The sequence below is a fragment of the Macaca mulatta genome, chromosome 1 (assembly GCF_049350105.2).
Source record: "Macaca mulatta isolate MMU2019108-1 chromosome 1, T2T-MMU8v2.0, whole genome shotgun sequence".
NCBI lineage: Eukaryota > Metazoa > Chordata > Mammalia > Primates > Cercopithecidae > Macaca > Macaca mulatta.
This window is the reverse complement of record NC_133406.1, coordinates 77,199,562-77,213,795: the sequence shown is the minus strand read 5'-3', so window position 1 is coordinate 77,213,795 and position 14,234 is coordinate 77,199,562. Positions and strand designations below refer to the sequence as shown.

Here is a 14,234-nt window from a genome sequence, read left to right as displayed (position 1 = left end):
TGGAATCATAAGGTCTCAAAATGAAGGTGACATTGCAGGAATCAGGGAAGAGAGAAGGAAAAAAGATTTAAAGCCTCTCCTAAGGTGGGCCCTACCACCTGAATATTTAAGTTACTTGGGCCATGAAATTGTATTTTTAAAGTGCACGTCAGGTTTGTTGTTACTAATAACCAAAAGATTTCTGAAAGATGGAAAAAAAGAAGAAGAAGAAAAAAGAAACAGAGAATGTTTATGAAACCAACAAGCTAAAATATTTCAAAGAATTTTATAGGTTAGAAAACAGTATCACAGATTTCCCTTTAGTCTTCACAGCATTCTCATGAGAAAGGAAATTGTTATCCAAGTGTTATGAAAGAGAAAACTGAACAGAATGGTCAGGTGACATACTGAAGTCCCTTTGGTTATAAATGACCAGTACTTTTGACTAAGAACCATGCTCTTACCAGAAGACCACATTGCAGGTATAGACAAATGGACAGTGGAATAGAATAGAGAGCCCAGAAATAAATCCATGCATATGTGGAACTTTAACAAGGGCAGAGGTGGTCTGGCATTTCAGTGGAGAAAAGAGGGATTATTCAATAAAAGGAGCTGGAAAAATTGGTTGTCCACTTGGAAAAAAAATGAATTTGGATCCCACCCTTACACCATACCCATAAATCAACTCCAGATGGATTAGGGACTTAAATGTCAAAAGCAAATTTTAAACACTTAGTAGAAAAATATAGGTGGATATCTTCCCAATCTTGGGGTAGGGAAGGATTTCTTAAACAGGAGCAAAAAGTACAAACCATAAAAGAAAAAGATTTATGATTTTTGACTATTAAAATTAAGAAATTCTGTTCATCAGAAGAATTCTTAAAGAAGGTGAAAAAGCAAGCTACAATCTGAGAAAAATTCATTTGGAACATATAATTGAGAAAGGTTTAGTATCAAGCATATGTAAAGACTCGTAAAATAATAAGGAAAGGCCAAACCACTCGAATGACCAAAAAAAAAAAAAAAATTAACAATAAACACTTTACAGAGGAGAAACAGAAGGAGAAACATATAGAGCTAAAAACATATGGAAGGATCTTGAGTCTTATAGCAACATTGAGCAAATCAATATATAGAATAACAAATCAGTATCATTATCAAAGAGATAATAGATATCTCTTTACACTCTATTTATTGGCAATAATTAAGAATTTAAACTACAGCAAAATTGAAAAGTATATGGATCAACCAGATTCCTTATATAGTGCTGGTATAAATTGGTTAACCACTTGACATTATCTTTTAAAGTTTAATATTCACACACCCTATGACCCAACAATTTTCTACATGTATATACTAAAGGAAATTATTACATTTGTGCACCCAGATAAACACATAAAAGTGTTCATAAAAGTAGTGTTTACAATAACAAGAGCAGATAGCAAATGACTATCCAGAGGGAAACAAATTGTAGTATATCTGGAAAAACTTATTGCAATGAAAATAAATGAACTACAGGTATATGTGATAATATGATGCTTAGTGATAGCAGGTTCTCAGATGATCACAGCATGATAGTCTTTATAAGCAATAACAGTTTTGAGCAAACATATATTTGCTAAAATTATCATTTTAAAAATGCAAGAAAATAATATAAACACAAAATTCCGCATGTCAGGGTTATGCAGAGGGGTAGTGGGATGGGGAGGATTGTATAGATAGGTGCAAACATTGCTCGTGTTCAAATTCTTGGGTTGGGTAGTTGACTTTTATCACTAACAAAATAATAAGCCAGGGAATACAATAGGTAAATGAAAAAATAAAATAGAGTCATGATTAGACTAGTGATGATAGTATATCATAAATCAAGTCTTCTCATCTTTAAGACGGAATTAGTTAGAGTACTTAGCCCCCTAGCGTTGTTATGAAGGTTGAAAATCTTGGAATGATGCCTGGTACATAGTCAGTTTTATATTAGTATTTGTGAAAGATGAAAGAGAGAGAGAGAGAGAGAGAGAGAGAGAAAGAGAGAGACGGGGGCGGGGGGAAGAAGTAAAAGAAGGAAGAAATCAAGGAAGGAAAGAAATAAATAATTATGAATAATCAAATTCTGTGCACTTGAAGTCCATTATTAAAGCATTAGCCCAATGCAAATAGGTGTCAAAGAGTGCATATTGGAGTGGGCTTAATCAAGGAAAATTCCTGAGAGTGGTAAAGGTTTGAAATAATTGTTTTTAAATGTAAAAAGTATTGCTAAAACGTAAACACACCACTGGATTGGTTTACTAGTTAACAGGTTAACGTTCCAGCTTCTATTTTCAGAGTGGAACTTAGTTGCCACGATAATAGGAGGTGACATTTGTTTGATTTTCCTCCCTCGAGTTGTGGAAGAATCCTATAAACTCCTCTATAAATAACCAAGTAGAGGCCGAAAGGTTTCCTGTAACTTACAGTCTAGAGCCAGTAACCTCTGATGGCAGTCTGAGTGGCGGTTGAATCAGCAGGGTGGCAGCAATCATGGGGGAATTCCGCCTCCTCCAAGGAGGCTTGACTGAGCATGAATGGCTTATAGTTTGTTTCCCTCAGTCCTCAGTAGTAGTCCATTAGCCAATAAACATGAAACATTCCACTGGGTACCTTATAGTCCTTGAGCCAGTGAATACAGCTCAGCCCCTCTGGCCAAGGAAAACACTGTCCAGTTGTTACAGGAGAACATACAGAGGACATATTATTTTAACTGAGCAACACATTCCAACTCCCAGCTAGGACCAGTGGACAAGACCACAAACCCTTCGTCTGAGCAAAGTGCAGACTTTAATAAATTCGAATGCTTAGCGAAATACATAGTAACTTGTCGGTCTTATTCTGTTTAAGGTAGAATGGCCAGGCAAATATGTGTGTTGGGGGCATGAATTAAATTGGTAATAGGGTTTAGGCCACTTACAGAAATGAGTAATTTCTGTAAATAGGTAGGCACTTTGAACTTCTTTGCTGTATCGGCCCCAAAGCTACCAATTACCTTTCATTTATCTTCCAGCTTCAGTTCCTTTCTCCCTATTATCAAAGTGCTTCTTGGCTTCCTGTGGGGTTGGCACAAAAGGATTGAGTGTCAGAGTGGATGTTTCTTTGGGTATGTTATTATTTATATTATACCCCAATTCCACAGATTATAAAGACTGTCCGTTGCTTATAAAAACAAAACAAGGCCGGGCATGGTGGCTCACACCTGTAATCACAACACTTTGGGAGGCCTAGGCAGGCAGATCACCTGAGGTCGGGAGTTTGAGACCAGCCTGACCAACACGGAGAAACCCCGTCTCTACTAAAAATACAAAATTAGCTGGGCGTGGTGGCACATGCCTGTAATCCCAGCTATTCGGGAGGCTGAGGCAGGAGAATTGCTTGAACCAGGGAGGCAGAGGTTGTGGTGAGCCGAGATTATGTCATTGCACTCCAGCCTGGGCAACAAGAGCGAAACTCCATCTCAACAAATAATTAAAAACAAAATAAACAAAAAAAACAAAAACAAAAAACTATCTTAAATCTATATCCTACCATAAATAAAGTTCCAAGTAATAAAAAACACCAAAATAATTTATTTTCACCATTTTTCTCTTGTAACTACAGTCTACTTGTTTATTTTTTTCCCCCCATTTGAATAAACTTACATTAGGAGCACCAAGAAAAACACAAAGAATAATCTAGTTTCTTTTTGGTCAGACTATGAGAACTGACAATGCTTGGTCAAGTTCAAGGACTTCCACACTCACCAGTTCCATTTGATCCAGGAATGCTCTTTCTTTTCTCTGTCCTTTCCAGCAAACCAATTTTGTGGAAAGATCAACTAATAGTTACAAATGGAAACTTGTTATTAAAAAAAAAAAATACAGTATAGGAACAGGTCTTCCCAAGAATCAAAAATAAAGTAGAACATGAGTCAGAGATAAAGTCATTTCAAATGTATGTACAAAACTGAAAATCCTTGCTTTATTTTTTATTCACAGGATTTTTTCCTTCCTTTTTAGGTTGTGGTCTAGAAAGCATATTGTGATTTGTACAAGAAACACATTCTCATTTGGACCTTTAACAAATTCAACTGTTTTGTGTTCCGTATGAGTAAATTTTAGGTTGTCCGTCATTGAAATCCAGTTTAAAAAAAAATAATGGGAGTCGATAATCCAGACAACATTTTCTACCGTATTTGTTGACTCCAGTTGTTGGAAAGTAAAATTCTGGAGGGAGGGCTGGGATATCTCCAGGGGCTTAGTTTAGCATCATCAAAGCCTCTCCTGCTCCCTTTTGCATGTTACAGTATCTGCTTTACCAATCAGTGGGAAATGTATCATGTAGGATTTAAAGGAGATATTTATGGCGTCCGTAAGCACAATGACTCTGACTGGTAAGACGTCAGCTATTCCCTTTAGGAGATAAAAGGCCACAGCTGGTGAGATAATAGAACAGGAACTGTTTCAGTATTTCAAAACAGAAGACCTTGTTGAAGAAGAGAGATTTTATATGGTATTTGCTTTAATTTTTTTCGTTCTATGATGAACAGGTGTGGGAATCAATTCAAGAAAGCGGCTTAGTTGCTTGTGGGACAAGGGAGGGAGGTAAATACTTTTGATGGTTGGGGAAAAACTGAGATTTTCAAACTTCAAACCAAACATATAGTCTAAGCCTTTTCTACCTGTGTACACAAAGGAAAGAGGAAACTAAGTCAAGGTAAAACAGGCAGTTGTTGTTTGGATTATTCATTAAGTTATGAAATCCTCCTGGCTACACAAAATAGAAAGCCACAGCTATGTGACAAGTGTTTGGTGTGAACATGCAAATGTAGTTTTAAATTCATTATACCTAAGGGAACAAGGTATGTGGGTAAGGGGTTTCTACTATTTCTAGAGCTTACACAGCAGGTCCTTGAATAATGCCATTTAAGTTCAATGTCATTTCCTTAAAGTGTCGATGAGGAAAAAAAAAAAAAAGGATTCCTAGCTGAAGTCATTGTGTGTGTGGACTTTGCATGTCCTCCCCATGTCTGGTTGCCTCCCAAAACCCACAGCTGTGTCTGTCAGATGAATCAGTGTGTCTCGCTGGTCCCAGTGTGAGTGAGTGTTGCTGTGTATGAGTGTGCCCTGCAATGAGAATGGTGGCCTGTCTGGGGCTGGTTCCAGCATGGTACCCCTGAGCTACCAGAATTGGCTCTGGCCGCTTGAGCTCCTGAACTTGAATAAGTGGGTAAATTATTATCTTACTTGTTTTTGTCAACCTTTCTTAAATGTGTGTGTAGCCCACATTCCTTTCAAAGTTATTTTGATGTTTATTTCAGTATTAGAAGTGTTTGGGTCTTTCTTTAGAAGTTTGGTTATTTTGTGTGTGTGTGTGACCAGAAATATGCCGTAGCAATTTAACTCTTGTTTAGATCGGTTAGCCTATGGTAAAGCTATTTTTGTTATGTGTGCTTTCACTTAAAGTCCCAGTTTCCAAGAACCCATCGTCAAAGATAAGTAAGGACTTACTGTACTTCTGGGCACACAGTGGGCTAAGCATCTTATATTATCAACTAGAAGATGAGATGAAATACAATATATTGCTAAAATGATCTTGAAAAAGTTATCACATTATAATAAATTATAAGAATTATTAAAATGACTTAGGACATATTAAAACACTGTAAAAAATAAAGCTTAGTAGATGCATTAGAGGTTATGATTGCCATTGCTAACATTATTATTATTAAAATCCTTCAGTGCTGGGCACCATTTATTTCTACCCTTATAACCCCATGGACCTGTACTGTATCTTATAAGAAAAGCCACAATAAATATTTGATAAATTGCTGAATAAAAGGTAGGTTGACTTCTTAAAGTACCTGCAAAATACCTCATCCACAAGAGAAAAAGGCAAGATAATAACCTTGCTTCATGAATAAAGTATCAATCATTTAGGTGTTAAATTTTCCATTTGTTCATTTTTTTTTTCCCAGCAGAAACTCTTGGAGAAATTGCATAGCATTATTTTAAACAATTCCCCTCAGGGGCCTATTAAGTAGGCTTTTCTGCAGACTGGATAGATGTCTTTTACAGCTGGTCGGTGTTTAGTTCTCAATTCTTGACCAACGAAAGAAAATGACTGGGATGTAGGATATCTGACCTATAGATTGCTCATTCTCTGCATGAGTCAGTCTTTGAAGTCTGAAGATAAAAATCACCATTAATCACAAAACTTTCTTATAGTCATAAGGTCAGATATCCCCGGGCCCTTCCAAAATTACCACGTGGACTGGCATAGGGAGAGATCGGCTCAGCTGTGGTCGCTTTTATGACACAGAGCTCCTTCTCTCTGGTTGATGATATTGAATGAGCAGGAAGGAAGAAAAGAAATAAAAGTCAGCTAACCATGGTTGAGTCAATCCAGCCCACGGCATTCAAAGGCTGGAGGGCCACCTGACGCTCCAGAGGCTGCTGGAAATGCAGGGCTGTTTCATCCTGGGGTGTGTTTCCGTTAGAAGAAATACTGACTTGAATGAAACAAAGAGTCCGTCCCTTGCTTTATTGGACAATGAAAGTTCCCATCATACTGATCAAAGATTGAGGATTTGGGACATGTGGGAATGCATTAATATCTCACCTGTGGCTGAGGCAGGTGTGTGTTTCCAAATGCTAATTTCTTTTCCTGCAAAGCCAAGTGTGTAAGAAGAACTAAGGGAAAAGGAAACTTTTTTTTTTTCCTGTGGAAATCTGGATCCAATTCGATCTAATTCAGTTTCAAAAACATTTATTTACTTTGTATCCTTTAAGTAAATAGAATATTATCCTGAAAACACAAAGGACATAGAAACTGAAGCGAGATAGGAAGTTAAACGGAAAGGAAGGAAGGGAAGAGGGAGAAAAAAACAGAGAGACAGGGAGGAAGGAAAGATTGCTGAGTGACCTTTTGTGTTGTGCTGTTTAATAGACACATTATTGCTTTCAGTCCTCAAAGCAGTCTTGGGAGAATGGTGTTGTTTAATCATTTGCCAGATGAGGAAACTTAAACTCAGGGAGGTTGCTACTTGCCCAAGGAGGTAAATATTGTTAATTCAATTTTGTGTTTTGATGTCTGAATTATTTTCTGTATTTTTGCTCTCATTTTGATTCTTCGCAGTGGGGATGGGACAGGAAACCTCTTGTAATTGGAACAGAAAATACTAGATGATCATTTTCCCCTCTTTCCAGACTCCCTTGAAGCTATGGAGTGGCTGCAGGGTTTTCCTTACGAAAGTGTTTCTGAGTCTTAATTTTGCATTATTTCTAGAAGCTGGGTCTTATGCTTTTGTTTTCTCACCCTTCTAATACTCTATTAGCTATTCAAAATCTTTTTCAAAAACATTTCGTTGTAGACTATTTACCACATGCAAAAATATAGAAAATAGCATAATAAGCCTCCATATACCAATTTCCTTCTTAAACAATTATCAACGCACGGACAACCCTTACCTGGATTATTTCAAACAAATCTCAGGCCTCATATTATTTCATCTGTAAAATGTTAATTCTTTATCTCTAAAATGGAAATATTCTTTTACAAATGAGCACAGTATCATTATCCTACCTAATTATAGTTTAATGTTAAATCTCTATTCAGATGTCTCTGATTATCTTATAATTTTGATACATTTATTTATCTTCAATCAGCATCAAAATAAGTTCCATACACTAAAATTGGTTGATATATCATTTAAATTTCTTTTAATGTATAGATTCAATTTTCCTCCTACTCTTTTGTTTTTTAACCACATTGTTTTCCTGTAGAATTTCCCACTGTCAGGATTTGCTAATTGGATCCTTGTGGTTTCACGTATCATGCTTTTCTATCCCATGTGTTTTCTGCAAATTATTAGTTGGATTTAGAGGCTCCATCACGTTCACCTTGGATTCATTTGGCAAGCCAGCTTCATAAATGGTGCTGTGAGCCTCTATTAGGGCATATAAAATGTCTAATTGGCTCCCTTTTTGTGAAGCCAGCAGTGATTGATGATCATTATTTAGATACACGATATAATTAGGAGTAGCAAAAAGGTGATATTGTATTCTATCATACTCTTTAAATTTGTTACCTGGAATCCTTCCATAAAGAGAAAATTCTCATACATTACTTGGTTGACTTGAAGTATTGGTCATACAGAAAAGTCAGAATAAATGCTTAATCTTTTTTCTTTATTTACCAGTTTTCAAAATAGTTAAATAACTCGCTGGCCAAAAGTAGCCACTTGTTGTTATTTCTATAGCCATTATTAACTAAGAAATTTAAATATATTTGATGTCTTTCAATCTATTGCCATTATCTTTACTGATATTTAAATTGACCCATCTCTGGCCAGTAAGAGGCTCCTCAGGATGGCTCCTGAGTCCTTTCTACACACTTTCAACGGTCTTTGATGTTATCTTTTCTCTGTGGTACATGAAGATCCAGGCTCATTTTGTACATTTCCTTCCCAGACCTGAGGCCAGTCATTTCTTAGTGGTATTTAGGGAATACACATTGATCCTGGGTTGACCTTTGCTTTTAGACATTTTTCAGTGGGCAGAGGTAGTAAATATGTTTTTCTTAAAAAGATGAAATTATGAGGTCATACTAATATTTCAAAATCAAATTTAAGACTATAGAATTTTTGCTTAATCTAATCTATGTTACAATGTTTTTTTCTTTTTGTAGGCTGAAAATAAGGAATTCCCAATGGATGAATCTTAGAATAACACTTCCAATAGCACTCCCAATAATATGATTACTGAAAGGAGAGAGAGAGCGCGTGTGTGTGTATTTGAATTTCTTAGTATCATTAGGGAAAAACCCACTGAGTATATATATATATGTGTATATATGTGTGTTTGTATGTATGTGTATGTGTGTGTGTGTATGTGTGTGTGTCTATATATATATATATATAGAGAGAGAGAGAGAGAGAGACAGTCAGTTTTGTCTTCTTAAGACAATTAAAATAGTTTCTCTGTATATGGTTATGCCATAAAGCAATATCTAGTTGGGTTTACTTCTTTTAGTTTGCTTTTGTCCTTTAGGGATTCCTTTTTTCAAACTTAATTTTGTTATATAATCATGAAAAATATTTGATGATTCCACAAAAGCCACAAGGCCATAAGTTATAATATATATGCTTTTGCAACAGCAAGGTTGCTGTGCCAACAGTATATATCCACAATGCCAGATCCTGCTATTTCTTCTTTCATACTAATTCCATTAGGCTGAACAAGCACTTATGAAATAGCCACTGTTTAGTGTGGCCCAATCCTAGGAGTGTCCATAGTATTCTAACTATTTTGATATATCTAATATTGTGGTTAAAAGATAAGGACTGTGTGTCGCACATTTCCTTGAAAAGAACTGTTCACAAAGCAAAATATAAACAGGTGCTATGGAAGTTTCATTTGTTTGGGAGAGTAGGAATGTAAGGGAGTATTCTAGGCTGCTGAGGTTGGATAACATATGGAAGAGGCAGGATTTGAACTGGAGTGATTCATGAGGAGGTGTTGAACACGGACACACTGGTTATGAAAAGAGGAGGGCAACTCTGGTCCTCAAAAAACTTGTAATCTAGTGGGGAGGTTACCAAGAGTTCCATGTTATCTGTGCTCTAATAGAGGTATATGGAAGGGATAAAGGAGGTTTGCAAGAAGGGGACTTCAGTAAACCCAACAGAAGTCAGAAAAGTACCTATGGAGCAGCGAGGCCCAATCTGAGTCTTGAAGGAGTATGACTTTGTTGGGTGGGTGTGCCGGATGGACTGGGGATAGGTGGAATGGAGTGTAGAGCAAGGCAAGCATAGGAAATAGTTCAGAAATGAGTTTGAAGGTAAAATAGAGTTTGAGTGAGTCTGAGAGCAAAGGGAAATAAAGTTGAAGGAACATGCAGGATGAAAGGTCTTATATATCGGGTAGGCAAGAAAGAGCATGAAAAAGATTTAATAGGGTTATCAAGCGCTTAGCTTTCTGTCTAAAGAAATAAAAATTGTAAAATATAAACGAACCATTGACATACTAATGTCCTTTGTCATTATAATTTCATTTTTGATGGATGGATATATTATCAACAGTGGCCTAGAACACTCCCCAGTTTAGTTTTTTCTCCTCTGAACTATTTAGTGATCTGGAAACAAAACTTGAGCAAATGCCATAGAAAGTATCCTTGTGATCGTTTGCTGTTGTGAAGCATCTTTCTGTAATATGAATAATTTCACCCTCTATCTGTTTGAAGATAAAACATTTAAATGCAAAGTCAGAAATGTGTTTATAATTGTTGTGTGGGAATCCCCAAGAAACTTCCCAAATAGGTGCTGATGATAACCTGGCAACACTATGTGGCTAGTTTTCCTGTTTACTACAGAACAATGGAGAGTCATAGGCTTCTCTTAGTCCTTCTTGTTATTTGCATGTTCAATAAGAGGAATAAAACATGTGCAGGTACTTTGCACGAGGAACTAAATGCAAAATATTTTATAGACCTTTTAAATGGACAAAGGTCGTGGATTCCATCCCTTCCCCAAAACCCTACCTTAAGAAATACAATGAAAAGAGTTCCCTCTGTTAGCTTGAATGACAGCCTGGGAATTCCCAACAGATACCTAACCCTAGGCATGGGCTCCCTCTGGGTGTCTTCTATAGACGTATTACCACCAAAGTCTCAAATCTCCAGATGAGGACTGAACATAGTGCTAATGATATCTAAATAGTTTTCGTCATTGTATTTGATAGGAAGTAAAGGGTAATTAAATTCTTTGATGGGTCTGTGCCTCTTGCTATAAGAGGGGTCTTTTTTTCCTCACTAAAATTAAAAGAGATAGAGAGGGCCAGGCATGGTGGCTCACACCTGTAATCCCAGCACTTTGGGAGGCCAAGGCGGTTGGATCACTTGAGGTCAGGAGTTCGAGACCAGCATGGCCAACATGGTGAAACTCCATCCCTACTAAAAATACAAAAATTAGCCAGCTGTGGTGGTGGGCACCTATAATCCCAGCTACTCGGGAGACTGAGGCAGCATAATCACTTGAACCCAGGAGGTGTAGGTTGCAGTGAGCTGAGATTGCACCACTGCACTCCAGCCTGGATGACAGACTGAGACTCCTTCTCAAAAAATAAAATAAAATAAGATAAGATAAAATAAAATAAAATAAAACAGAGTGTCTTTGGGACCAGGGAGAGAAGGGACTTAATTGTTGCATGGCCTAAAAATAATAGAATAAAAGATTGTACCAATGAGGGCAAGATAAAATATATATTTAATATCTACTGAAACATTTCCCTGAACTCCAGTTTGGGAGAGGTACCTGGTGGCACAGATCTATGTAAGATCCCTTCTATTGCAATTTAATATGGAAATATAGGGAGGGAGAGGAAGGATCAGAGTCAGGAAAACCAGGAATGGGTCTATTGCAAGAGTTCAGGTAAGAGACAGAGGAGGTCCTTAGCTGGGATACTGGCTTTGAGATGAAGAAGACGTGGAAGATTTGAGAGCCATTTAGGAGGGATGGAGTGGGGTAGGAGCAGAGAAGGAAAACAAGATGTCCTAGTTATTAATGCTTTACAGGTGGGATGATGGGCAGAACATGGAAAGATGGTGTGAGAATGGGAGAGCCCCACAGGCTGATGGTGGCATTCCTGCTCCTGCTCTGAGCTCACCCAGCCCTGTGGCACTCCGACTTCTACTAACTGCTGGGGTCAGACTTCCAGTCTTTTCCAGAGAGAAGTACTGAGCAGCTTAAAGTATTTGAATGGGAGGAGGAGCAGCAAACTACAGCTACTTCAGAGGATGACACTAAACACCTAGTCCACTCTGTATACACTAGAGGTAAGAGAGGTGGTTCACAGAACTTCACATGTGCCCCAAGTTTTCTCCTGGCCTTCTTGGTTAATTCTGTATTGTCTAATATATCAAGAAAAAGTAGTGTAACAGAGTTCCCAATCTCAGACTAAACCCTTGGATTTATTTTTTTGAAACACTGAAGCAAAGAACCTGGAAAAATTGTTATTTAGAAGTTGCAAGCTGTTGTTTTGACTCCCTAGAAATTCTTTCATTTTTCAGGGCCAACTGTTCTCTTATGGAGGAGAGCCACCAGAATGGGATCTTTAGTAACACAAATGCAGAACAAGTATTAATTCAGTGCTCTTCATAATAATAAAATTCACTGCCCACGTGAGTGCACATGTTTATTATGAAATGGTAACACGCTTAGCCTTGTGGTGGATGAGGAACCCCAAATCCGTGACTTAAGGGTACAGAATTCTAGCTCTGCTCTGGCTATGCCTCTTCCCATGGGGCAATGACTCTCTAAAATCAGAAAAAAAAATGAACTTTTAGGTTGAAAACATATCTGGCATCATATTAATATATTTATTTCTATACCAGCACAGTCGTAAGACATAACTTGTGATTTATTTTATGGAAAAGGGGGCCCACAAATACAAAGGCACCTAGAGTTCATTAAAGACACAAAGTGGCTATCCCTCTAGGGAGCTAGAACCCAAGACTTTTATGTCCAAGTGACCAAAGCCTACTTCTGGGCCTGCGAGGGCCTTTTCCCCAGGTGTCTTCTTTTAAGAGCAGACAGCACACAGGTATGAGTACCCCAAAGCACACCAGTGACTATGGCTGATCTTGTACAGTCTGTGACTGGAGTGTGGGTGTATGGGCTAGTGTGTTCCTGTGTCTATGTGTGAGGCTTCTTGTAATAGGAGATGGCATTAGGGGCGGAATGAAAAGGAATGTAGACAAGGATTGGGGCTAGTTCTCTTCACAATATTGCATTCTGGTACAGACTGTATAGACAGCATTACTTGAACAAACTGTGAGAACAGACATTGCAAATGCTTTCAATGAATGTGGGATGTGTCACTGATCTTTCACTATTATTATTATTATTATTATTATTATTATTGAGACAGAATCTCACTCTGTCACCCAGGCTGGAGTGCAATGGTGTGGTCTCGGCTCACTGCAACCTCTATCTCCTAGGTTCAAGCGATTCTCCTGCCTCAGCCTCCTGAGTAGTTGGGACTACAGGCAAGCTCCACCACACCCAGCTATTTTTTTTTGTATTTTTAGTAGAGATGGGGTTTCACTATGTTGGCCAGGCTGGTCTCAAAGTCCTCATCTCGTGATCCACCCGCCTCAGCCTCCCAAAGTGCTGGGATTACAGGCGTGAGCACCCAGCCTGATCTTTTGCACCCAGCGATCAGATGCACCCAGCCTGATCTTTCACTATTATTAACATTAAGAAGATAACATTGTACACTAAGCCCATCAAAGAGACACAAGTTAAGTGTAGGCTAATAACAATTTTCTATAAATAATTTAATGTTGATTTTTATCTAACAGCTGTTGTTAATTTTCTTGTGGAGAAGGAACTGTCTTTAGAAAAATATCTCAAAAAGCCACTGAAGTAGAAAGTTCATCATGCTGAAGATGGAATGTGAGAAGATAGAAAGTTCTGGGTCCTTAGTGGCATCACTGAGTCACTGGACCACTCTTGGAACCACCCTATGTCTTAGTTTTTTAATCTCTTTACGGTCTAAGACGCTTTTAGTGGAAGTATTTATCTCTGGCATCCAATAAGACCTTGCAGGATTTGCAGTTTTATCTATGTGTTTATTTTGTTTATTGTCTGCTCCACCCTACTTGATTGTGATCACCATGACATCAATGACTATGCATCTTTTGTTCACCCAGGATCATCCAGTGCCTACCATGCAGAGTGTGCTGCATACATGCTCACTTGGTATCTATTGTAGCAAAGAGTGAAAGAGACAAGGAATAAATGCTTTCTCCCATGATGAGGGGACATGGGGTCTAGACAAGCTGGACCATTATCCCAGGCCTAGCACTCTGCTTTGTTATTTTTTCCAGTACAGCATCACATTCAGTTACAACAGAGTGAAATCTCCTAAGAACATGGCTGATTGTTTCATGATTGCAAAAAGGCCTCACTAATCCTCCCCTCTCCTGTAAGACTCTTTCAATCTCCTTTTAGATGGCACCTCTTCTTGTCAGTCAACACATGGATCCATTATGGAAATGTCTGGGCTAGCCAAGTTAATCCTTTACTAAACTGGAGTGGTGCTGATCATGCAGCCTTAAAAATTGAAAAATCACAGCACCGCTGAAGGAAAAGGCATTTTTCAGGTAGAGAGGCATAAGTCTTGGGCCAGGAAGCTTCAGTAAGAAGGCAATAATTTCACAGAAATGTATTCACTTGGGGAATCCAAAAG

The 14,234-nt window shown here is 38.0% G+C and overlaps 1 long non-coding RNA gene across 1 annotated transcript in view; it reads left to right on the top strand.

Annotated features, from left to right (window-relative positions):
- Nucleotides 1–13,599, top strand: part of LOC114677745 (uncharacterized) — a 118,588-nt gene extending 104,989 nt beyond the window's left edge. Inside the window, exons 3-5 of the long non-coding RNA XR_013411028.1 lie at nucleotides 11,409–11,413; nucleotides 11,700–11,817; nucleotides 13,345–13,599. This is a non-coding gene — a long non-coding RNA (uncharacterized LOC114677745). The remainder of the gene's footprint in view (nucleotides 1–11,408; nucleotides 11,414–11,699; nucleotides 11,818–13,344) is intronic.
- The last annotated feature ends 635 nt before the right edge of the window (nucleotides 13,600–14,234 follow it).